Source organism: Hemitrygon akajei, chromosome 10 (genome assembly GCF_048418815.1).
Source record: "Hemitrygon akajei chromosome 10, sHemAka1.3, whole genome shotgun sequence".
NCBI classification, from domain to species: domain Eukaryota; kingdom Metazoa; phylum Chordata; class Chondrichthyes; order Myliobatiformes; family Dasyatidae; genus Hemitrygon; species Hemitrygon akajei.
This window is the reverse complement of record NC_133133.1, coordinates 87,423,050-87,447,079: the sequence shown is the minus strand read 5'-3', so window position 1 is coordinate 87,447,079 and position 24,030 is coordinate 87,423,050. Positions and strand designations below refer to the sequence as shown.

Sequence of the window (24,030 nt, the reverse complement as noted above, 5' to 3'; positions counted from 1 at the left end):
AGAAGATAGCTTTAACTGGTGTATTCACCTTGCAACAAAAGAGAGAGAGAAAGATAGGGAGGTGGAGAGAGAGAGAAAGCGCATGCACTGACAACAAATTAATATGTAGTGCTCAGTGGGGGGGAGATCATTGCTCTAAAAGAAATAGATCCATACATTACAGTCCGTTCACTCTTGTCTTTATCAACAGCTTCACAGACATCAGAGAACAATATAAAACACTGTAATGGATGACTCAATTTCCCTGTCTAACTGAGAATAATATCACACAGTTGCAGTCAGCCACTACTTAACCAACTGTGCTCTGAGTCTGGACGTGTCATGAAGTGCAGTAAGAGGGGCCTGTTGCAGTAATAGTAGAGGAGAGTGCTCATGAAAATCCCACAATGGCTAGGTCCACTCACTTCATAGGAGGGTGTGGCTGCGTGGGCCTGAGTTGGGAATTATTTATCACCTGTTTCAAAATAAGTTTTTAAATGTTTGGAGATCTTTGTAGGTTAGCAAAGACAAAAAGCTTTAAAGTGGATAATGTTTGGATCATTCCAGACAAACACAAGCTTCATTAGTAACTCAACAGTGAACATGGGCAGAGAACTGCTTCATTCATTATGTTCCATAATCTATTCTGACCCATGTTGGAAATACAGCTCCTGTATTATCACATTCTCTCCAAATTTATGGTCATCTAAAATTCATCAGTCCAGCTTGAAATGTGCATTGTCTTCATTTAATCAAGTAAAATAAAATCTGAATCAATTATTGTCAAGCGTAATAAACTCCCAGCCATTCCTTTTCATTGAAATGAATGGCCTAGTGTGCTACAGGCTGCTTGTATAGATTCCCCTCACTGTAATTACAGTCAGCCTCCCTCAATAGAATCTTTGAGGGATCCTATATTGGATAATTAACCAAACCAATAGTTCTATGTTTCCTTAAAACAGGTTTGCTCACTGTGTCTGCGCAGGATTTTAGGGTATCTCCATTCATTCTGAAACCTATTGTCCCCAATATTCCCATCAAATCCCCACCAGATTTGACCACTCACCCCCACGCTAGGGGCAATTTAGTGAACAATTAACATACCAACCGGTGCATCTTTGGCATATGACAGCAAACAAGAGGTGCTGTGAGTCAGTCACAGAGAGAACATACAATCTCCACACAGATAGCACCATACTACACAAGTCATGAGCTGAAATCTGCTAGCTACGTCGCTGTGCTGCCAATTTTAGGATCCCTGTGTTGACATGAAAATTCAAAGTAGATGACAATTACCTGGGGAGAAGTGGGCTGTCACACTGCAAAATGCAGAGGATTCTCCACAAAATCCATGTCTAACTATCTCTGAAGTGTAGGTTACACATGTGCAGTTATCTAAACAAATGACTGAATGAATGCAGCTATGATTGATTCAAGGCTTTGGGCTGAATTAAACGAATGTTCTACCATGAGGTTCCACAAGGTTTTAACCAGTCCTTCTGCATCTACGTTCAGGAGTTAACCAAATAACAACGATCGAAAGGAAAATCATATATGAATGGTATGTTTGCAAGCAGTTAGTTCCTTGGGCAAGAAGTAAATATCAAGGCATCATAATCAGAATGAAAGCTATTAATCTGACTATAATTTAATCAAAAAATGAAATGTACTTTTTTTAAGAACTCAATTTTAGTAATTTAAACATCCTTGTCTACCAGAGGAAAGGGTAACTGTGAATATCATTCCATGATTTAAAAAGGAAGATGGTTGTTCAAGTTTGGTAGTGCCAAAATTATTTGAATCAATTCTGAGAAACAATATGAACCTCGATCTAGAAAAACACAGTTTCATCAAGAAATGTCAGTGTAGACTTTCTAACAGGCAGCAAAATACAATGACTAATTGGATCCAAAGCTGTCGCAGTAGCTGAAAGCACAGGATGATGGTTCACAGATATTTTGTGACATAAAAGATGTTACCACTGGGATTCCATGGGACTCCCCAAAGCTCAGTCCTTTGCATTTTGTAAACTTTTTTAAAAAATTAATTTTATGTTCCTGATCATCATGATTAGGCCATTATATATTGCTCAATCCTAAACGCAGTGATGAACCACTTTCTTGAACCTTTGCTGTCCTGAGGCTGAAGATATTCCCAGTAACTGTAATGGAAGGATTTTGATCAAGAAATCTTGAATGATCAGTGACATATTCTCAGGTCACCATGGTGACCGACATGACAAAAACCTGCAGGAGGTGGAGTTGATAAGCCTGGTTTGGCAGGTGATGTCAGAGCAATCTGGGCAGTAACTGCAGTGCAATATATTGATGGCATACATTGTAGGTCTGGTGAAGCGCTTGTGGGAGGAAAGAGTGCTTTGGGTAGCTGATGGGGTGTCAGTCAAGTTGCTTTGTCCTGTATGCTGTCAAGCTTCTCAAGAGTTGACTGCATTGCACTCATCAGGCATCATACTCCTGATTTGTGCCTTGTAGTGCGGTGTCAGAATGTGAGTCACACGCTGCAGTTAGCCAGCCCTCTAACCTGATCTTATAGTCTTGATATTAAAGAGGCAGATCCAGCTGAGTTTCAGCCAGCCTTGGGATATTGGTAGAAGATTCTTAGCAATGGCTACTGTGTGTCATTTATGTACAAGGCAGATTATTGGACTCTTTCTGATTGGAAATAACCTAGCATTCTGTAGTGAGGTTACCTGTCACATATTAATTCATACCTGAATGTTCTCTAGGTAATGTTGCAATCAGATGTTGCTTAATTTTGCATTGTTGCAAAAGAATTGAAAATTGTTCAATCATTGGGGAATATCCTCTCTTCTGAGCCTATCAATAGAAGAGACATCATTGATGAAGGGGCTGAAAACAGTTTGGACATTGTCCCAAGGAACTTCTGAAGTAATATCCTAGACCTGGGATGATTGATTTACCAAAACAGTAACCACATTCATTCTCTTTTATGCAAAATATGGTTCCAAACTCTACAGACTTCTCCTTTGATGCCCATATTTTTGGAGTGCAGGTCTTCAAGAACACTGTTGTGATGTTTCTTGTCCCATGGCTTTTGCTGATTAATTTGGACTTACATCTAGGTAGTATGATAAAGGTAATACAAACATAGAAAATAGAATAGTACAGCACATTACAGGACCTTCAGCCCACAATGTTGTGCTGACCCTCAAACCCTGCCTCCCATATAACTCCCCACCTTAAACTCTTCCATATACCTGTCTAGAAGTCTCTTAAACTTCACTAGTGTATCTGCCTCCACCACTGACTCAGGCAGTGCATTCCACGCACCAACCACTCTGAGTGGAAAAACCTTTCTCTAATATCCCCCTTGAACTTCCCTCCCCTTACCTTAAAGCCATGTCTTCTTGTACTGAGCAGTGGTGCCCTGGGGAAGAGGCGCTGGCTGTCCACTCTGTCTATTCCTCTTAATATTTTGTACACCCCTATCATGTCTCCTCTCATCCGCCTTCTCTCCAAAGAGTAAAGCCCAAGCTCCCTTAATCTCTGATCATAATCCATATTCTCTAAACCAGGCAGCATCCTGGTAAATCTCCTCTGTACCCTTTCCAATGCTTCCACATCCTTCCTATACTGAGGCGACCAGAACTGGACACAGTACTCCAAAGTGTAGCCTAACCAGTGTTTTATAGAGCTGCATCATTACATCTCATCTCTTAAACTCTATCCCTCGACTTATGAAGGCTAACACCCCATAAGCTTCCTTAACTATCCTATCTACCTGTGAGGCAACTTTCAGGAATCTGTGGACATGTACCCCCAGATCTCTCTGTTCCTCCACACTACCAAGTATCCTGCCATTTACTTTGTACTTTGCCTTGAAGTTTGTCCTTCCAAAGTGTACCACCTCACACTTCTCCAGGTTGAACTCCATCTGCCACTTCTCAGCCCACTTCTGCATCCTATCAATGTCTCTCTGTAATCTTCGACAATCCTCTACACTATCTACAACACCACCAACCTTTGTGTCATCTGCAAACTTGCCAACCCACCCTTCTACCCCCACATCCAGGTCGTTAATAAAAATCACAAAAAGTAGAGGTCCCAGGACAGATCCTTGTGGGACACCACTAGTCACAACCCTCCAATCTGAATGAACTCCCTCCACCACAAACATCTGCCTTCTGCAGGCAAGCCAATTCTGAATCCACCTGGCCAAACTTCCCTGGATCCCATGCCTTCTGACTTTCTGAATAAGCCTACTGTGTGGAACCTTGTCAAATGCCTTACTAAAATCCATGTAGATCACATCTACTACACTACCCTCATCTATATGCCTGGTCACCTCCTCAAAGAACTCTATCAGGCTTGTTAGGCACAATCTGCCCTTCACAAAGCCATGCTGACTGTCCCTGATCAGACCATGGTTCTCTAAATGCCCATAGATCCTATCTCTAAGAATCTTTTCCAACAGCTTTCCCACCACAGATGTGAGGCTCACTGGTCTATAATTACCTGGACTATCCCTACTACCTTTTTTGAACAAGGGGACAACATTTGCCTCCCTCCAATCCTCCGGTACCATTCCTGTGCACAACGAGGACATAAAGATCTGAGCCAGAGGCTCAGCATCTCTTCCCTTGCCTCGTGGAGCAGCCTGGGTAATATTCCGTCAGGCCCTGGGGGACTTATCCATCCTAATGTATTTTAACAACTCCAACACCTCCTCTCCCTTAATATCAACATGCTCTAGAACATTGCAGAGATTAACAAGAAAGAAGACAGCTTTCAACTAAAGGAGAATATAGATGATCTAATCAGTTAGGCAAATGCATTTTAATTCAAAAAACTAAGGCCAGGCATTTGGGATGTGTAACACAGGAAAGGATTGCAGAATTAATAGAAAAATATTGAAAGGGCCTCAAGAGTGTTTGAACACAAATTTAGGACAGGGAGATAAAGGTGAGGTAAATAACCTGGACCTTTACAAGAATACAACTTCATGTCCTTTCACATATTAGTGTGCATATGGATCCTTTTCTTTATTAGCTGTTACGTACCCCGTAACTGGGTCACTTACCAGCAAAGATAGAGAGGTCCGTTGAAGTCTGATGGTACTATTTTTTAAAGTTTTTATTTATAAAGGGGCACAAAAATAAGGTTAATACAAACATTCAGATAATATACGTTGTCAATACTCAATCTAAAGCGCGGGTATAGTAATAATCATCAATAAGAAGTAGCCCTATCGTTTGTCTAGGGGTAATATATTGTCCTTTGGAAATATGAAAGTCATTCAGTTCCTGCAAGCTTCTGGGTTTTGGGGACCGCTGGGTTTTCACTTGTTGGAGAGAGAGAGATTTGTGAGAAAAGAAACTTGCCCTGGTCTTTTGGTGAGGTCGATCCGTTGAGTCGGGGGAGTTGGTTCCCCATTGTTAGTTCAAGAAAATCGTTTCTGTGATACTCGCCACCGGGTCCCAGGCAAAGGGAACCGAACGCACGTGGCTTCCTTCAAATGGCTGCCCGCTATTACGGGATCGCTAGCGTCTCTTCTGGTGTGACTGAGGGGCCGTCTCTACAGCCCCTCTTTTATCTGGACTCACGGGGTCTCAGATGTCAATCAGGTTGGGATGATGTAATCCCTCCCCGTCGCCCAGCCCACGTTGCCCTGAGGGCTTGCACGTAGCCCAGTCCCCAATCCACAAAGGTGTCTCCAAGAGACAATGGCCATTATCCGTGGCTTTGTCTTGCTGAGGGGCCAGGACACACATTCCAAAACCTTGAGGATTCTCTCTCACTTCTTGGGTCCAAGACCTGAATTAATAGCGATCTTGCGATTCTCAAGAAGGAGGGGGCTGCGGTTATAACATAGCCAAGCACAGTATATAAAATCAGGGAGATTGTGCAAGCATTGTACACATTACTAGTTCGGACACAACTTGTCTGAAGTATACACATACAAGTATGTGTATACTTCTGTTAGCACAGTCACACTGGACAGTGCATGGAGGAGATTTACAAAGAAATTGCTCGGATTGAAAAATTGCAGCAATGATGGGTTTGCTTGGAAATTATGATGCTTAAATAAAGTGCATGAAGTTATAAAGGGTGTATTTCAGTTAGGGCAGGGCAGAGAGGACAAGGCGAGGAGCCAAAACAGAGACAGATATTTAAAATAATTCAGAGAGAGAGTAGAGAGGAGATAAACAATGTTCTCACCTGAAGATTCCTGAGCTCCCAGCATGTAAGAGATAGTAGATTTGGAAAAGCTCACCACATTTTATAAGTGTGTGGATGTGTATTTGAGGCAATGAGCCAAGCGCAGTGGTATTATGTTGCTCCTTTAAAAAACATAAATATGATGGGCTGAATAACCTCCTTTTCTGGCATGAGATGTTCTGATTCTGTGGGTGGCAAGTGCCACATTCCAAACTCATCTAATATAAAGGATTCAAAAGCTAACATTGGCATGAAAGATGAGACTGGATTAATGTCACTGCGAACTTCAGACTTGTAAAATGTTTTTCCATCAATCAAAAACTGGAATATACCAGCTCTGCATTGAAAAGTTTTCTAAAACGCACTGGTTTAGTAAACAGCACTTCAACAAAAGAATCTCTGTAATCATTGTATTTCACCAAAATTCCATAACTCAGAAATAAAAATGAAAAGATAAGAGATGTACTTCAAAACACCTTTAGTTAGCTTTTGTGCATTTATGAAGCAGCAAATAATTCTCACAATTAGTAAATTAACTAAATTGCCACTGGTATCATATCACATGGAGAAGGAAAACTCTGATCTCAAACCTCTGCTGCCTTGTGGCTATACCCACTCACGGGGAAGGAAAAAATCTAGAGTTGGAGTCCCTAAGGCAGTCCTGCGTTGAGTTCAGTGCTGACAGGCAACTCCCACAATGCTACTGGTACCAAACTGTATCGGTCTCTGCCAGTCCTTTAGGTTCATCAGCTCCATGGAGAAGGGGAGCTTGCTACATGGGCAACAGCTTGCTCTCCATATCGCACTGGCCAGGCTTATGTAACAAGACAGCTAAGATGCAATATCCACTGTCAACTCTGACTGACAGAGGCCCTCAACTCCTCAATTCACTTCACATAAGTTTTTGGCCGACATGGTAGTTGTTAATTGGAAAATGCGGAGAGTTCACTGCCATTATGATTGTCACTGTATACATCCTTTTTGAGGACAGTGAGCTGCACAAAGCTCCCATTCTAACAACTTTCTACTGGAGAACCATTGAGAATCTCCTCTCTATGTGGCACGGAAGCTGCAAGACATCGAACCACAAGGCCCTACAGGGGACAGTAAAAATTTTTTACCGGGAGCCTTGCATACGAAGTGCACAAAGCTTTGTTGAAGATCCCTACCATGCATCCCACAATCTCTTTGACCCACTCCCGTCAGGAAGGAGGTACAGGAGCATCAGGACTAGCACTGCCAGACCGGGTAACAGCTTCTTCCCCAGGCTGTGAGACGAATGAATACCCTATCACCACCGAGGTCTCTTCACCAGAACAGCGAGCTGTTTACTGTTTACCTGTGCTGCGTACTTTGCATGCATTTTGAATTATATTTTATTAACTTATTTGTGGTAATGCTTTGCTTTATGTGCTGTATGTGATATATGTATTGTGGGTGTACTGTGATCCTGAGAAACATTTTTGTGATTGGCTACATATACAGTATGTTCAAAGTTCAAAGTAAATTTATTATCAAAGTACATATATGTCACTATATACAACCCTGAGATTCATTTTTGTGGGCATACTCAATAAATCCATAATAGAATAATAACCATTATAGAATCAATGAAAGATCACATCAACTGGGTGATAAACCAGTGTGCAAAAGACAACAAACTGTGCAAACACTGAAAGAAGTAAATAATAAATAAATAAACAAACAAACAAACAAACAAATAAATAAATAAATAGATAAATAAATAAATAACATAAACATCTGTTGAAGAGTTCTTGAAAGTAGGTTGTGGGAACATATCAATGATGGGGCAAGTGAAGCTGAGTGGAGTTATCTTTTGGTTACTCATTGGTTCAAGAGCCTGATGGTTGAGGAGTAATAAATGTTCCTGAACCTGCTGATGTGGGTCCTAAGGCTCCTGTACCTTCTTTCTCTTAGCAGCAGTGAAAAGACAGCATGACCTGGCTGGTGGAATTTCCTGCTGAAACACTTCATGTGGATGTGCTCAATGGTGGGGAGGGCTTTTCCCTGAGACTGACTGGACCGTATCCACTACTTTTTGTAGGATTTTCTGTTCAAGGGAAGTGGTGTTTCCATGCCAGGCTGTCATGCCACCAGTCAATATACTCTCCACTACACAGCTATAGAAGTTTAACAATGTTTTAGATGTCATGCCGAATCTTTGCAAACTTCTAAGGAAATACAGCCCCTACCATGCTTTCTTCATAATTGCACTGATGTATTGGGCCCAGGGAGGAGATGAATCCTTCTGAAGATAATGATATCCGTTGAGGTACATTCACCTCCTCCATCACCTCCATTCAGGGCCCCAAACAGTCCATCCAGGTAAGGCAACACTTCACCTGTGAATCTGTAAGGGTCATCTACTGTATCCAGTCCTCCAATGTGACCTCCTCTACATTGGTGAGACCTGACGCGGATTGGGGGATCACCTTGTTGAGCAGCTTCTCTCCATCCGCAAGAAGCAGGACATCCTGGTCGCCAACCATTTTAATTGCAATCCACATTCCCTATGAATCAGAAGGTTACAGGTTCAGGTCTGAACTGAGACTAACTGATTGTGTCTGCAGAAGGGCAATCTGTGGGTGTTGTAGTGACTGAAGTTTGGAGAAAAGCATGGACTGAAAGTGTGGCAGACAGAAACTCACTTTATTTAGCATGTCCTGTAAGTTTTAATAACTTTCTGGCATTAGATGTCCAAATAGGTAGAATGGAATTTTTCATAAATTAAAATATTTATGCTCTATGTTCTCAGAGACCAAAATCATTTTCCAAAATAGATTATGTAATAAGTACAATAAAACTGATTACAAATTGCACATGGTGTAAACTGAAATTAGATAATTCCACTTTCTGCCTGGTACTGCAGCTGAACTTAGTTAACCAAACACGCAAAAACCAGAGTGCTTGCATGCTAACCAACGGAACCACAGAATCGTAGAAATGTCGTACGTAGAGATGTGCCCTTTTATCCTGCTTCGTCCATGCCCACCGTTATGCTGAGCCCATCTACGCTAATCCCATTTCCCAGCATTAGTCCCATATCTCACCTTTCCTCCAAGTACAGGAACTTTCTGGATTATAGGTGACCTGACTTATGGAAAACTGACTTCAAACAAGTTTTCCCATATATTTTTAAATCATTTTGCAAGATAGGAAAGTTAGTTGCAGAAATGCAGAAGTGCCATGCGGATAACTACCATAACGTTCTAGCACATGGCAGGAAATATTGCCTCCATATACACTCATTTACGTTATTACAGTACCACTGTGCGGGTTCTAGACGTATTTGAGTTGCAACTCACAATATAATAATCACTCTTAAGTGCATTGCAATTATGACTGAAAATCAACAAAGCGGGCAGAAGTGCTGGACCTCCTCATAAGAATAAACTGATTAACGTAGAGAAAAAAGTGAAAGAATTAAGAAATATGAAGGAGGCCAAAGAATTTCTTCCATCCCATGATGTTCTCACTGCCACAACAGTGAATGTGATTTTGAAGGATCGGATGTATAAAGGAACACATGAATGGTTTGTCAGCTTGAAAATCAACTGTGTAACAAAGCAATGATCAGGTGCTATGTGTGAGATTGGAAAGTTACTTTAATCAATGAAGATTAAATTCAACGGTGCATACTGCTTAGTCCAATTGTGATTCAAGCTAACACTAAGTCTTTTCAAAGGCTTGAAAGGGAAGTTTGCCAATCCTAACACCAAATCTGAGGATGGTCATGGCTGCTCTAATAGAGTTAAGGCCTGTGCTTATTTTGTGTTCATGAAAGTGTGTGGCAAGTTGCCAGTGCTGGTGGTTATAGAGCACAGCAAATCTTCACATTAAAAAGATGCAACTTCTCTGCAAAAAAAAAGACAGACAGAGCATATCTTCCCACAGAGGAAAAGACCGCGCAGGATGCGACAAATACATTTTCTTGAGGCAGATGCAGCTGGAGATTATAGACCGAAACCATTGCTTGCTTGTGCATTATTCAGAAAACTCCTGAGGATTTCGAAGTATCATTGGCCAAACATTCCAATTCACTTCTGTCCATAAGTGAAGGTTTGGTTCTCATAATCAGTTTTCAAGGATTGGTTCATCACAGAGTCCTGGGTATCCCATCCTAAATCCTGCTTCTGGCTGATGTTGCTCCTACCCATTCCACACATTTTAAAGATCTTCATACAAACACAAAAGTAGTAATTCTCCCACCATTCACAACTTCACAACATCCAACCTGCCTAAGCAAAGACCTGGACTCACTGGAATTTGCCTATCAACACAATAGGTCCACAGCAGATGCAATCTCACCAGCTTTCCACTCAGCTCTGAATTAGTTGGATAATAACAATACATATGTCAGGCTGCTCTTTATTGATTACAGCTCAGAGTTCAAAACGATCATACCCTCAGTACTAATCAACAAACTCCAAAACCCAGGCCTCTGTACCTCCCTCTGTACCTGGATCCTTGACTTCCTCTCTGGGATACCACAACCTGTGCAGATCATTAGTAACATCTCCTCCTCGCTGGCAATCAACCTCAAGGATCCATGCTTACCCACTGCTGTACTCTCTCTACGCCCATGATTGTGTGGCCATGCACAGCTCAAATGCCATTTATAAATTTGGTGGTGACACAACTATTGCTGACAGGATTTCAGATGGTGATGAAGAAACATAAAGTGGCGAGAGAGATCAGCTGGTTGAGTGGTGTCGAAACAGCCTTGTACTCGACGTCAGTAAGACCAAGAAATTGATTGTGGATTTCAGGAAGGGGAAGTCGAGGGAACACACACCAGTCCTCATCGAGGGATCAGAAGTGGAAAGGGTGAGCAGCTTCAAGTTTCTGGGTGTCAACATCTCTGAAGATCTATACAGGGCCCAACATATTGAAGAAACTGCAATGAAGACACAACAGAGGCTCTGATTTATAAAGGCCAGCATACCAAAAGCTTTCTTCACCACCCTATCCACATGAGATTCCACCTTCGGGGAACTATGCATCATTATTCCTAGATCACTCTGTTCAGCTTTTATAAGCCTACTGACTCTCACAACTATCTTGACTATAACTTTTCTCACCCTATCAATTGTAAAATTGCAATTCCCTTTTTTCAGTTTCTCCACATCTGTCCTCAGGATGAGCATTTCCATTCTAGAACATTGCAGATGTCCTCCATTCCACCACAATCAATGCTGTCCTCACCTGCAGCTCCACCATTTCCCACACAACTCTCCTCCCAGTGCCATAACAGGGATAGAGTTCCCCTTGCCCTTGCCTACCACCACATGAGTCCCCATATCCAGCACGATATTCTCTGTAACTTCCACCATCTACAGCAGGATCCTACCGCTAAGGGCATCTTTCCCTCTTCCCACTCTCTGCTTTCAACAGCAATTGCTTTCTCCATCATTCCCTTGTCCACATGTCCCTTCTCCCTGATCTCCCTCCTGGCACTTATCCCCATAAGCAGGACAAATGCCCCACCTTCCCTTACACCTCCTCCTTCACCACCATTCAGGGGCCCTAACTGTCTTTCCAGGTGATGTGAAACTTCACATGCGAGTCTGTTGTGGTCATCAACTGTATCCTGTACTCCCGGTGCAGCCTCCTCTACATCACTAAGATGTGATGTACATGTAGACTTCATCGAGCACCTTTACTCCGTCACCATACAAGGTGCGCTTTCCCAGTGGCCACCCACTTCAGTGCAACTTCCCACTTCCATTCTGACATGATGGCCCATGGTTTCCTCTACTGCCGTGTTGAGACCACACTCACCTCATATTCTACCTGCGTAGCTTCCAACCTCTTGGCATGAACATTAATTTTTCTAACTTTGGTCATTTATCTCCCTTCCCCCTTCTCTCTTTTTCCATTCCCCATTCTGGCTCCCCTCTTACCCCTTCTATTCTACTCCCCTGCCTATCAACTCCTCCCTCCCTTTCTCTCATGGTCCACTGTCATCTCCTATCAGATTCTTTTTTCTTCAGCCTTTTACCTCTTACACCTATCACCTTCCAGCTTCTTACTTCATTCCCCTCCCCCACCCTCCCACCTTCCCCCCTGTCCTGACGAAGGACGGGAGGTGGGAGTCCTGACGAAGGGTCTCAGCCCGAAACATTGACTGCTCATTTCCACGGATGCTGCCTGACCTGCTGAGTTCTTCCAGCTTGTTGCACGTGTCACCTTCCCCCCTCGCCTGGTTTCACCTATCACTTGCCAGCTTGTACTTCTTCCCCTCCCCCCCACCTACTGATGTTGAATTCTTCTCCCTTGTTCTTCAATCCTAATGTATGGTCTCCGCCTGAAACATCAGTTGTTTATTCTTCTCCTTTGATGCTGCCTTAACTGCTCAAATCCTCCAGCACATGGTTCACGTTGCTCAAGATTTCCAGCATCTTTAGAAACTCTTGTGTTTAAAAACTTTTAAACTTTTCACCAAGGCTACCGTTCACAAATACATTCTTAAAGCAAGCTGGATAAATTGCAATATTAAAGCATAATCAGTCAAGGGCAGAATTAGTTTCAATTATAAATTTATTAGTAACATTGCTGAATGGAGTATTACAATAATATTGAAAACAAACATCAAAATGTGTTGTTGACCCAAAATGTTAATTTGCTTCTCTCTGCAATGATGGTGACTAACATCCTGCATTTTTTCAGCAATTTCCACTTCCGTTACAATTTTCCTTGCTACATTATGGCATTCCATTGGAAGTATCATAACAATTGGAAAATAGCTGAAATGAGTATCTATCCCTACAAATTAGAGCAAACTATTTTGTAGAAAATGTAAAAAGAAATACTCAAAACACTGAACTATTTATAGCTTATCCATAAACTACCATAGAATCCAAGAGGTACATGAACAATGAGCTAAATATCAATACTACTAATGATGTGAATTTTACAAAAATGCTTATCAACACATTTTGGTTGGAAAAAAAGGTTTACCTGGGCAAAAAAAAAAAGACCATAGGAGCAGAATTGGGTCATTTGGCCCATTGAGTTTGTTCTCCCATTCCATGATGGCTGATTTATTATCTCTCTCAATCCTATTAATCCTTGACATCCTTACTAACCAAGAACCTATCAATCTCTGCTTTAAATATACCCAATAAGTTAGCCTCCACAGCCGTCACTGGCCAAGAATTCCATAGATTCGCCACCATCTCACTAAAGAAATACCTCATCATTTCTGTCCTAAAGGGATGTCTTCTATTCTGAGGCTGTGCCCTCCCTCATTATAGGAAACATTCACTCCACATCCACTCTGTTTAGGCCTTCCAATATCCGAGAGATTTCAATAAGATCCCATCCCATTTTTCTAAACTCCAGCCATCAAATGCTCATCATACATTAAGTCTTTCCTTCCTGGAATCATTCTCGTGAATCTCCTCTGGCTGCTCTCTAGTATCAGCACATCCTTCCTCGGATAAGGGCCTGAAACAGCTCACAATATTCCAAGTGCGGTCTGACCATTACCTTATAAAGCTTCAGCATTACATCCTTGCTTTTATATTCTAATCTATTCAAAATAAATGCTGACAGTGCACTTGTTTTTCTTACCAGCAGCTCAACCTGTAATTTAATCTTTAGGGAATCCTGAATGAGAAGGCCCAAATCCCTTTGCATCTCTAATTTCAGAATTTTCTACCTGTTCAGAAAATAGCCTATGCCTTTATTTCTTCCACCAAAGTGCATGACCACATACTTCCCTTCACTATATTCTATCTGCCAGTTCTTTGCCCATTCTCCTAATTAATTTTATTCCTTCTGGAGACTCTCTGCTTCCTCAACACTACCTGCCCCTTCACCTATCTTTGTATTGTCTGTAAATTTTGCCACAAAGCTAACAATTCCATCATCCAAATCATTGGCATTTAATATGAAAAGCAGTTCCAACACTGACCAGAAAAGGCCCTCTTTATTCCCACTGTTTTCCTCCTGCCAGTCAGCCAATCTTCTATCCATGCTGGTATCTTTCCTGGAACACCATAGGCTCTTGTTTAGCAGCCTCATGTGCGGCACCTTGTCAAAGGCCTTCTGAAAATCCAAGTAAACAACATCCACTGCCTCTCCTTTGTCTATCCTGTTTGTTATTACTTCAAAGAATTCCAGTAGATTAGTTACGCAAGATTTCCCCTTAAAGAAACCTTGGCTTAAAGAGAAAATATATCGAACAATTGGAAATAATTCTTATAATATCAAAGCTTTCCCCTGCCTCTTTTATGAAGCTACCTTCAATTATAACAGTGTTTTGCCCAGTTAAACATTTTAAAGCTAATAGGAATGTAGCAAAATAATAAACATAATGAACACACGTATTTTCTTGGGTGAAATATGCCCTGATTTTGTCACAACTTTAATGCATTCCAAAAGTGAGCAGAACGTAATGATTGGTTCATTATATTGCTAAATTAACCAAGTCAGTTTGCATTTAGTTAGAGGAAAATGAAAAGCAATTTAGCAACAAATAAACACAACGATATCATCCAATCAAATTAATCAATGAGCTTTCAAATCTGGTGAGCTGGAACCAATGATCATCAAATGAGCAAATCTAATCACTCAGAAAATTCCTTTACTTTGTTTGCATATTCACAACAATAATTATGAGAAATCTGCTATTCGAGGAAAAAAGATAGTTCATTCATAAACATGAAGACTTCCCTTCGTCCTCCATTTGGGACCCACACTCAGTGATTCACAAACACCTTCCCCCCACCCCCACACCATCAGATTTCAGAACAGTCAATAAGCCTATAAACACAGCCTCATCATTCTCTTTTATGCACTATTTATTCACTTATGTAATAACTTATATAATAATTTTATGCCATTGCACTACTGCTGTCTTAAAATAACAAATTTCATGTCATTTACAGAAAGTCAATGATTCTGCTAATCAGATTCTGAGAGTCTCATTTGCAAATTAATATCTTCCATTGGAGATTGGGTACACATGCTTTGGAGCTGCTGAGGGAAATGTATTTAAAGACTTAGATGGAAAGACTGTGCAACACACCCAGATTTTAAGAGGACACAAAACTAGATGGGAATGTGAGGAGAATCCAAAAAGTCTGCAGTGGGGACATGGTGACAGAAGTATAATCTGCAAAAGATATTAAATTATTAATTTAGTTAATGGAAGAGAAAAACCAAATTTTTTAAATGGTGATAAAACAAGTGTTGATTTACAGAGAGATCTTCGTGTTTCTTGAGAAATTGAAGATAAAAAGTTAAGACAGCAAGCAATAAGAAATAAAAATCTTACATTGACCTTTTGCAGTGAGAAATTGGTGTATTGGTTGTGATTTGAAGACACCATTCAGTATGTGGAGTATAGATTAACCATCTTCAATGCAAACATTAACTGATTTTCCACAGATGCGGCTCAACTTGCTGATTTTTTTCCCAGCAGAAAAGTGAAGTGCAAAAGAATAAAAGATTACACGACTTTAAAAGCACAGTGAGTGTAAGGGCACTTTACTTGAATGCCCGTAGTATTCAAAGCAAGGTCAGTACAAGGGGTATGATTTCATGACCATTACAGAAATGTGGTTGCAGGGTGGAGAGGATTGGGAATTAAATATCCATTGATATCAGGTAATACAGAAGGATAGGCAGAAAGGTAAGGGAGGTGGGGTAGTGCTCTTTATTATAGATGAGATCAGGGCAATAGTGAGAGATGATATAAGATCTAAAGAGCAGAATGTTGAATCCATCTGGGTAGAGACTAGAAATACTAAAAGGAAAAAAAATCACTGGTGGGAGTTGTCTATCGGCCACCGAATAATAACATTACAGTGGCACAAGCAATAAACAGAGAAATATCTGAGGTATGTAAGAATGGAACAGCAGTTATCATGGGGGTTTTAACTTGCACATAGATTGGGTGAATCAAGTTGGTCGAGCCAGTCTTGCAGAGGACTTCATAGAATGCATCTGTGATAGCTTTCTTGAACAACATGTCACTGAACCTACAAGGGAACATTCTATCTCAGATCTGGTCCTGTGCAGTGAAATAGGTACAATTAGCGATCTTGTAGTTAGGGATCCTCCTGGAAAGAGTGATCACAGTATGGTTAAATTTCTTGTATAAATGAAGGGTGCAATAGTTCAATCTAAAACCAGTGTATTATGCCTAACCAATGGAGACTACAATGGGATGAGGGAGGATTTGGCCAGTGTAGACTGGGAAGACAGGCTTTATAGTGGGACTGTTGAGGAACAGTGGAAGATTTTCAAAGAGATTTTTCACGGTGCTCAACAAAAGCATATTCCAGTTAAAAGCAAGGACAGTAACAGTGGAGAGGGCCAGCCTTGAATAACAAAGGAAATAAAATAAGGCATCGAACTAAAAGCTCATGTATACAAAGTCACTGAGTAGCAGGAAACTGGAAGATTGGGATTACTTTTAAAAGCAACAAAGAACCACTAAGCAAGAAATAAAGAAAGGGAAGATAGATTATGAAAATAAACTAGCACAAAATATAAAGATGAATAGTAAAAGTTTTTATAATTATATAAAGCAGAAAAGGGTGCCTAAAATGAATTTAGGCACCTTGGAGGATGAGAAGGGGGGAATTGATATCGGGTAATGAGGAAATGGCCAAGACTTTGAATGACTATTTTGTGTTGGTCTTCATGGTGGAGGACAAGTCTAACATGCCAGAGAGAGATTTTATGGATGTGATGGGAGTGAGGACCTCAAAACAATAGCTAACACTAAAAAGGTAGTGCTGAGCAAAATTGTGGGCCTGAAGATAGACAAGTCCCCTGGTCCTGATGGAATGTATCCCAGCGTACTGAAAGAAATGGCAGAGGTTGTAGTGGAGACTTTGGTGATGATTTACCAAAATCCTCTGGACTCTGGGAAGGTCCTGGCAGATTGGAAGATAGTGAATGTCATGCCACTGTTCAAAAAAAGGATGTAGGCAAAAGACGTTAGTTTAACATCTGTAGTTGGGAAAATGTTTGAAGCTATCATTAAAGAAGAAATAGTGAGGCATCTGGATAGAAATGGATCAATCAGACAGATGCAGCATGGATTCAGCAAAGGCAGGTCCTGTTTGACAAACTTACTGGTGGAGTTCTGTGAGGATATAACAAGCGCAGCGGATAGAGGGGAACAGATGGACATTATTTACTTGGATTTCCAGAAGGCGTTCGATGAGGTGCCACATAAAAGATATATCCATAAGATAAAGATACATAGAATTGGGGGTGATGTATTAGCACAGATACAGGATTGGTTAACTAACAGAAAGCATAGAGCTGGAATATGAGGGTGTTACTCTGGTTGGCAATCATTGGTGAGCGGTGTGCCACAGGGGTAGGAGCTGGGCCTGCAACTGATCACAATATACATTAAGGATCTGAAAAGGGGGCTGAGTGTAGTGTATCTAAGTTTGCTGTTGATACTAAATTGAGAGGAAAATCAAATTGTGCAGAAGACATGGAGAATCTGCAGAGAGATATAGATAGGTTAAATAAGTTTTAAGGGTGGGGCAGATGGAGTACAATGTTGGTAAATGCGAGGTCATCCACTTTGGAAGGAAAAATGGAAGAACAGGTTATTACTTAAATGATAAAAAATTGCAATATGCTGCTGTGCAGAGGGACTTGGGAGTGCTTGTGTATGAATCACAAAGTGTTGGTTTGCAGGTGCAGCTGGGTATCAAGAAGGCAAATGGAATGTTGGCTTTCATTGCTAGAGAGATTGAATTTAAGAGCAGGGAGGTTATGCTGCAACTGTACAGGGTACTGGTGAGGCCACATCTGGAGTATTGCGTGCAGTTCTGGTCTCTTTACTTGAGGAAGGATATACTGGCTTTGGAGGTGGTGCAGAGGAGATTCACCAGGTTGATTCCAGAAATGAAGGGGTTAGACAATGAGGAGAGATTGAGTTACCTGGGACTGTACTCGCTGGAATTCAGAAAAATGAGAGGAGATCTTATAGAAGCATACAATATTATGAAAGGGATAAATAAGATAGAGGCTGGAAAGTTGTTTCCACTGGTAGGTGAGACTAGAACTAGGGGACATAGCCTCAAGATTCAGGGGAGTAGATTTAGATGGAGATGAGGAGGAACTGTTTTTCCCAGAGGATGGTGAATCTGTGGAATTCTCTGCAGAGTGAAGCAGTGGAGGCTACCTTAGTAACTATAAACTATATCTAAGACAAGGATGGATAGATTTTTGCATAGTAGGGGAATTAAGGGTGATGGGGGAAAAGGCAGGTAGGTAGAGATGAGTCCTTAGCCAGATCAGCCATGATCTTATTGAATGGCGGAGCAGGCTCAATGGGCCAGATGGTCTACTCCTGCTCCTATTTCTAATATCCTTAGGTTCATTCTAGTTTTTGTTTCAGATTCCAGAATCTGCCATTCTGCTTGTTTTCCATTACTGTGTGCAGTTTTGACCTCCATAATCATGGAATTATAAGATCATGCACAATTATTCACTGGATTGATTCCTGGGATGAGAATGCTTTCTGGTGGATAGATCAATTAAGGTTGGCCTACTTTTACTGGAACTGATAAGAAGGCGAGGTGATTTAGTTAGCATTTATTAGAATGTGGGGTTTTGACAGAGTAGATGACGACAGTCTTAGTAATTTTTATCGAAATGAAGAGTCATTGAATCATAAAGCAACACGCACAAAATGCTGAAGGAACTCAGCAGGTCAGGCGACATCTCTGGAAATGAATAAACAGTCAACATTTCCGGCTGAGACCCTTTGTCAAGACAGAAAGGAAGGGGGAAGGTGCCAGAGAAAGAAGATGGTTGGAGGGGAAAGAGGACAAGCTAGAAGGTGATGGGTGAAGGCAGAAGCTGGGAGGTGACAAGTGGAAAACACGAAGGGCTAGAGAAGAAGGAATCTGATAAGAGAGGACAGTGCTCATGGGAGAAAGGGAAGGAGGAGGGACACCTACGGGAGGTAATAGGCAGGTGAGAAAAAGATGTAAGGAGGCTGAGTGAGGAAATGGAGAAGAGGGAGGGGGAAGGGGAAAAATTACCAGAAGTCAGAGAAACCAATGTTCATGCCATCAGATTGGAAGATGCCTAGACATCCTGAGAGTGGCCTCATCATGTCAGAGTAGGAGGCCATGGACCAACGTGCCTGAACAGAAATGGATTTGACCACCACGAGATTCTGCTTTTTGCGATGGAGCTGAGATGCTCAACAAAGCAGTCCCCCTAACTACATTGAGTCACACCAATGTAGAGGAGACCATGTTGGGAGCAATGGCTACAGTCGATGATCCCAACAGGTTCACAGGTGAAACGGTGTCTCACCTGGATGGTGTATTTGGGGCCCTGAATGGAGGTGAGGGAGGAGGTGAATGGGCTGGTTTGGCACTTCTGCAACTTGCAGGGCTAAGTGCCAGGAGGAAGGACTGAATGGACAAGGGGATCATGGATGGAGGGATCCCATGGATGGAAAGTGGTGAGTTCAAAAATAAAAATATTATTGAAGTACATATATGTCACTATATACAACACTGAGATTTATATTATTGCGGGCTTACTCAATAAATCCGTCATAGAATGATAACCATAATAGAATCAATGAAAGACTGCAGCAATGTGGGTACAAAAGACAACTGTGCAGATAGAAAAGAAAAAATCAGAATCAGAATCAGGTTTAATACCACCAGCACGTCATGGAATTTATTAACTACGCAGAGCAATACAATGCAATTCATGATTATATAGAAAATAAATACACATGTTTGTATATTATTACAGTATATATGTGAATATTAAATAGTTAAATTAAAAATAGCGCAAAAACAGAAATAATTTTTTTAAAGTGAGTTAGTCTTTATGGGTTCAATGTCTATTTAGGAATCAGATGGCAGAGGGGAAGAAGCTGTTCCTGAATCATTGAGTGTGTGCCTTCAGTCTTCTGTACCTCCTACCTGACGGTAACAATGAGAAGAGAGCATGTCCTGAGTGATGGGGGTCCTTAATAATGGATGCCATATTTCTGAGGCACCAATCCTTGAAGATGTCTTGGATTCTACGGAAGGAAGTAGCCAAAATGGAGCTGACTAATTTTATAACTTTCTGTAGCTTTTTTCAGTCCTGTGCAGTAGCCCCCCTCCTCCCAAGCCAGACAGTGATGCAGCCTGTCAGAGTGCTCTCCATGTTACATCTGTTGAAGTTTTGAGTGTTTTAGGTGACAAACGAAATCTCTTCAAACTCCTAATGAATATAGACGCTGTCTTGGCTTCTTTATTGCTTTCCCAGCATCGAAATTCTGGACCAGGTTAGATCCTCAGAGATCTTGACGCATAAGAACTTGACATTGCTCACTCTCTGCACTTCTGATTCCTCCGTGAGGATTGGTTTGTGTTCCCTCAACCTACCCTTTCTGAAATCTACTATCAGCTCTTTGGTCTTACTGATACTCACTGCAAAGTTGTTGCTGTGACACCACTCAACTAGCTGATATTTCTCACTCCTGTACACTGTCTTGTCTCTATCTGAGATTCTGCCAACAATGGTTGTATTATCAGCAAATTTATAGATTGAGTTTGAGCTCTGCCTGGTCACACAGTGATGGGTATGGAGAGAGTAGAGCAGTGGGCAAAGTACACATACTTGAGGAGATATTATCACCAATCCACACGTATTGTGGTCTTCCAGTTAGCAAGTCAAGGATCCAATTGCAGAGGGAGGTACAGAGGCCCAGGTTGTGTAGCTTATCAAGCAGGACTGTTGGAATGATGGTGTTAAACTCAGAGCTATAGTCAATGAACAGCATCCTGACATAGGTGTTTGTATTGTCCAGGCGATCTAAGGCCATACAAAGACACAATGAGATTATGTCTGCTGTAGACTTATTGTGGCGATAGGCAAATTCCAGTGGGTCCAGGTCCTTGCTGAGGCAGGAGTTGATTCTAGCCATGACCAACCTCCCAAAGCATTTCATCACCATAGATGTGAGTGCTACAGGATGATAGTCATTAAGGCATCTCACTTCTTGGCCACTGGTATAATTGTTACCTTTTTGAAGCAGGTGGAAATTTCCGACTGTAGCAGTGTGAGGTTGAAAATGCCCTTGAATATTCTGCCAGTTGGTTGACACAAGTTTTCAGAACCTTACCAGCTACTTGATCAGGGCCTGCTGCCAGACAGCCTGACGTCAGCCTCTGAAACAGAGGTCACAAGGTCACCCGGTGCAACAGGGATCTTCACAGCTGTAGTTATATTCTCCCTTTCAAAGTGGGCATAAAAGGCATTGCTTGAGAAATAATAGAAATAAATTAATAAGCAGTACATATTGAGAACATGAGGTGAAGAGTCCTTGAAAGTGAGTCCATAGGTTGTGGGAACATTTCAGTGATGGGGCAAATTAAGTTGAGCGAAGTTATCCCCTCTGGTTCAAGAGCCTGACGGCTGAGAGGTAATAACTGCTCCTGAACCTAGTGGTGTGAACCATGAGGTTCCTGTACCTTCTTCCTGATGGCAGTTGCAAAAAGAGAGCATGACCTGGGTGGAGGGTCCCTGATGATAGATAATGTTTTGCTGTGACAATGCTCCATATAGATGTGCTCAATGGTGGGGTGGGCTTTACCCGTGATGGACAGGGCTGTATCACTAACTTTTTGAAAGATTTAACATTTAAATGTATTATTATCTCTATATCAGCCTGTGATATAGGCAGTCAATATACTCCCCACTACACATCAATAAAAGTTTGTCAGAGCTGAATCTTTGCAAACTCCACAGGAAGCAGAGGCATTGCTTTCTTCGTAACTGCACTCACATGCTGGGCCCAGGACAGGTCCTCTGAAATACTAACACCGAGGAATTTAAAGCTGCTGACCCTCTCCATCTCTGATCATGGACTGGTTCATGGACCTCTGGTTTCTATCTCCTGAAGCCAGTAATTAGCCCCTTAGTCTTGCAAACGTTGAGTGAGAGGTTGTTGCTGTGGCACCACTCCGCCAGATGTTCAATCTTCCTCCTATATTCAACCAACGACAGTGCTGTTTACCGCAAACTTGCATATGGTATTGGAGCTGTGCTTAGCCACACAGTCATAAGTGTAAAGTGTGTGGAGCAGGGGCTAAGCACACAGTCTTGTAGTGCATCTCTGCTCTTGGATGTTGTAGAGGAGATGTTGTTGCCAATCCAAACTGACTAGGTTCTGCAAATGAGGAACCTGAGGAACTAATTGCACAGGGAGGTATTGAGACCAAGGTCCTGAAAGTTATTGATTAGCTTTGAGGGGATGATGTCATTGAATGCTGAGCTGCCATCCAGATGTTCCAGGATTCAGAAAAGAGCAAATGAGGTGGACCTGTTGCACTGACAGGCAAATTGGAGTGGATCCAAGTCACTTCTCAGGCAGGAGTCGATGTGTTTCAGCACCAACCTCTCAAAACACTTCAGCACCGGGAATATAAGTGCTATAGGACAATAGTCATTGAAGCAGGTTACCATGATCTTCTTAAGCACCAGGATAAGTGAAGCCTGTTTGAAAAAGGAGGGTACCCCAGACATCCAAAGCAAGGGCCTAAGATCTCATGAACACTCAGCCGGTCTTCAGTGTTTGGCCAGGTATCCCAGCTAGGCCGAATGAGGGGAAGGGGTAAAGAAGTTGAGAAGAATGCTGTGTTGGATGTGGAGGTTCATGGGGTGGTAGGTGAGGATAAGAGGAACTCTTTCCCTTTAAGGAGACAGGAAGATGGGATGAGAGTGGATGTCTGGGAAATAGTGAGGGCAGCATCAATGGCGGAGGAAGGGAAACCCTATACTTTGAAGAAAGAGGACATCTCTGATATCCTGGAAAGGAATACCTCATCCTGGGAACATATGCAGTGGAGATGAAGGAACTGAGAAAAGGGAATGGCATTCATACAGGAGATAAGGTTAAGGTTGAGGACCAGTTCTTCCAAAGGGAGGAGGAACTGATTGGGTCTGCTGTCAGGAAGGAACTGGAGAGCTTTAAGATCTTTTTGATGAGTGATTGAACATTCATAGTGAAAATGAGATGATCAGGGCCAGGGAATTGAACGTTGTTGAGGAGATCGAGAGCACGTGAAGTGTTGTGGATGAAGGTGGGAAGGGACTGAAACATGGGGGATAGTTCAGTGGGACAGCAGCAGGCTGTAGCAATAGGCCTACCAAGACAGTTAGGATTGCGGATCCTGTGCAGGAGGTAGAAATGACTAGTGCAGCATAAGGAAACTATGAGGTTGTGGCTGTGGATGGGAGATCTCCAAGGCTGGTGAGACAATACCCTGATGGTCCTGAGTGGGCTCCTTCTCAGGGGTAAGTAAGAAGGGGTGTCTGAGAGTTGCCGCCTGGCCTAAGAAATGTAGACGTCAGTGTGCTACACTACATGAAGACATAGAGCAATACAGCATGGATACAGGACCTTCCACCCACTGAGTCTGAGCTCACTCTGGTACCCATCAAGACAGTCCCAATATCCTGCTTTCAGCCCTTATCCCTATAAGCCTTGCCCTTCCATGTACCTATCCGAGTGCTTCTCAAATAATACTATTGTAGTTGCCTTAACCACTTTTTTGGCAGCTCAGTCCACATACTCACCATCCTCTGAATGAAGAAGTTGCCCCTTAAGTCCCTTTTAAATCTTTCCCTTTACACCCTAAATCTGTGCCTCATAGTTTTAGATTCTCCCACCCTTGGGAAAAGATCTTTGTGGGCCAAATGGCCTTTATTATGCTGTAGGTTTTCTATGTTTCCATGTTTCCCTGTATCCAGTGCCTCTCATAATTTTTAACATTTCTGTTACTTTTCATTCTCTAATTTCCAAGAAGTAAAGACTTAGCCAGGG

General features: G+C 41.9%; 1 protein-coding gene across 2 annotated transcripts in view; it reads right to left on the bottom strand.

The window, feature by feature from the left end:
- The window catches only part of LOC140734522 (connector enhancer of kinase suppressor of ras 2), a 1,506,781-nt gene that overhangs the window by 1,456,899 nt on the left and 25,852 nt on the right, over nt 1–24,030 (bottom strand). The window lies entirely within an intron of this gene.